Source organism: Oryctolagus cuniculus, chromosome 3 (assembly GCF_964237555.1).
Source record: "Oryctolagus cuniculus chromosome 3, mOryCun1.1, whole genome shotgun sequence".
NCBI classification, from domain to species: Eukaryota; Metazoa; Chordata; class Mammalia; order Lagomorpha; family Leporidae; genus Oryctolagus; species Oryctolagus cuniculus.
In genome coordinates this window covers 122450259-122453288 of record NC_091434.1, presented here as the reverse complement: position 1 = coordinate 122453288, position 3030 = coordinate 122450259, and the positions used below count along the sequence as shown (strand labels likewise).

General features: G+C 51.7%; 1 non-coding gene across 1 annotated transcript; it reads right to left on the bottom strand.

The window, feature by feature from the left end:
- Positions 1–338: 338 nt before the first annotated feature.
- On the bottom strand, positions 339–445 carry LOC127491871 (U6 spliceosomal RNA). The gene has a single exon (XR_007920804.2). It is a non-coding gene; the product is annotated as a U6 spliceosomal RNA (small nuclear RNA).
- Positions 446–3030: the final 2585 nt, after the last annotated feature.

The following is a 3030-nucleotide window of genomic DNA, read 5'->3' as shown; positions in this document are numbered from 1 at the left end:
CTGGTCCTCACTGACACAATACTGAGAGGTGGTGCATCTTTAAGGGTTAGGGCCCGGTGGGATGTGATCAGGTCCTGGGGGCACCAGGGTTGGCAGGGATTAATGGTGCTCTTACAGGACCAGCTTGGTCCTCACAGGTTGTTGTACAGCGAGGCCACCCGCTGTGCTTGACCCCTCTTGCACGCTGCTGTTTTCCTTTCTGCTTCTCTGCCATGTTGGGGTGCAGCCAGAAGGCCCTCACCAGAAGCTAGCCCAGTGGAGTCACTGGGTCTTGGACTCTCAGGTTCCAAAGCTGTGAGCTAAATGAACTTCTTTTCTTTTTTTTCTTTTTTTTTTTTATTTTTATGGAACGCTTCACGAATTTGCGTGTCATCCTTGCGCAGGGGCCATGCTAATCTTCTCTGTATCGTTCCAATTTTAGTATATGTGCTGCCGAAGCGAGCACTGAACTTCTTTTCTTTATACATTACCCAGCTTCAAACAGGTATTCTGTGAAAACAGTAAAAAAAAAAAAAAAACCTCAGGAGAGCCTATAAGACTCTCCCAGGACTGGTCTAGAATCCAGAAGCTTCTTTTCCTGCTAGCTTGCTAAGATGGGAAGATGGCAGTCGATAACTGCCTATGGCCAGCGTGCTCACCATGGGCAAGATCTGGCTACAGGGCAAGGCCGACAAGAGTGGAGCGAGGAAGGGGAGGCGACAGAAACAGAGAGGAAGAATGGATGACACTGCTTGGTCCCGATCACACCTGGCTCCTGCCGATTCCCACTGCCAATGACCCAGCTGTCCAAACACAACATCTGGAAGGCACTCACAATCAAGAGTCCTGGCTCGGCCAGAGCCGGGGCTTAATAGGCTAATCCTCCGCCTTGCGGCGCCGGCACACCGGATTCTTTCCCGGTTGCCCCTCTTCCAGTCCAGCTCTCTGCTGTGGCCCGGGAGTACAGTGGAGGATGGCCCAAGTACTTGGGCCCTGCACCCCATGGGAGACCAGGAGAAGCACCTGGCTCCTGCCTTCGGATCAGCGCGGTGCGCCCGCCGCAGCGCACCGGCCACAGTGGCCATTGGAGGGTGAACCAATGGCAAAAGGAAGACCTTTCTCTCTGTCTCTCTCTCTCTCACTGTCCACTCTGCCTGTTAAAAAAAAAAAAAGAGTCCTGGCTAATAACCCCTTACATCGCTGACATTCTGGGAGCACCCCTAATGCACCGCTCATGCTAGTAGGTATATTGGGTTAGTCTCTCCTGGGCACCCCTCCCTGGGCCATCTTTGTTATCATGGATAGGTCTGAGTGAAAGAAGAGCAAGAGGATACCCCTGGGCAGTCAGTCTAAGCCAGGACTGCCACGGGTGGACCAGGCTGCGAGAGCAGCTAGGTGAGCAGTGGGAGTTAAGAAGAAAGGCTCAGGACTCAGAGAACACTGCCGTCTGTCCGTCTTTCCTGAGGCTAGGCCTCGCAGTGATCACAGGGAACCCGCCCCTCCCCCACAGCCCTCGGACAGGGCCCCTCCCCAGGGCCTTCCAAACCTGATGACCCAGATCTTTGGGTCCTGCAGGTGGGGCCTGTGGCTGAGTCACCTGTCAGCTCCAGGATGTTCCTGAGGCTTCCAGCAGTAGGAAAACATAGCAGCTACTTCCTGAAGTCCTTACGGGGAACAGCTCGCTGGGGTCGCTCCCTCCGCGTCTCCCAACTTTGGCCGACCTCCACCTGCACTCTGGTGTGGCTGAAAGGTAGGGGACAGAGAAGTCAATGACAAAGACAAATAACCACACAGACTTCAGGCCACAAGACCTGGCTCCCTCCAGCTTAGTCATGTGGCCTTTGGCCAGTCACTGTCTGCTCTTTTTATTTGTTAATCTTCTAAAAGATGCATTTTTTTTTATTTGAGAGAGAGAGAAAAAAAGTCTTCCAACTGCTGTTTCATTTCCCAAATGGTGGCAATAACCAGGGCTGGGCCAGGCCAAAGCCAGGAGCCTGGATCTCCATCCAGGTCCCCAACATGGATGGCAGGGGCCCAAGCACTAGGGACTCTAAGTGGAACTCTGATGTGGGATGCAGGTGTCCTAGGCTGCAGCTTAACCTACTGTGCCTGTCTGCTTGTTTTGTAAATGGAGCCCTGCTCATCACCAGGCACCTACCTCCCATAGGCAGACACTGGCCTGGTAGCTGTGTTGATATCCCAGCATTTCAGTGAACCTGACACGTGGCCCATGTGCCTGGCCAGGATGGACTTTTGGCAGTTTTACAGACAGGTAAATAGAAGGCCAGAAAAGCAAACAGCCCTTTGCCCAGCCTCCTGCTCCAATAAGTCACTGCTTAACTCCTACAGAAGGTTCTAGTCTTTGGGACTGCTTGACTGCTACTTGTATTATCTATGAAACAAACGAACAAAAAAATGGCTTATTAACCAAAGTGCAGAGATGAGATTTCACAGGGTGCTCTTAAGCCTTTCTAAAGCTTCATTTATCGATAAGCAAACACAGAAGCTATAGGACTCAGCCGAAGAAACCAGGCTTCGTTTATAAGTTACTGGATGCCTTTTAGGAAGGCGATGTTGGGGTGTGGAACACAAGCCTTACACACCTTCACATTCTGAGACGTACGAGGGGACTCCAAAAAGCTCATGGAAGATGGAATTCAAAGGTAAGTTTAGGGGCCGGTGCTGTGGTGCCGCAGGTTAAGCCGCCGCCACCTGCAATTGCAGCATCCTGTATGAGCACTGGTTCAAGTCCCAGCAGTTCCACTTCCAATCCAGCTCCTTGCTAATGTGTCTGGGAAAGCAACAGGTGATGGCCCAAGTGCTTAGGCCCCTGCCACCCACATGGGAGACCTGGATGGAGTTGCTGGCTCCTGGCTTTGGCTTGGCTCAGCCCCCATTGTTACAGCCATTTGGGGAGTAAACCTGGGGATGAAAGATTCTCTCTCTCCCTCTCCCTCTCCCTCTCCCTCTCTCTCTCTAACTCGGCCTTTTAAATAAATAAATAAATCTTCAAAAAAGAAAAAAAGCAGACAAATGATTAGAAGACTTTTC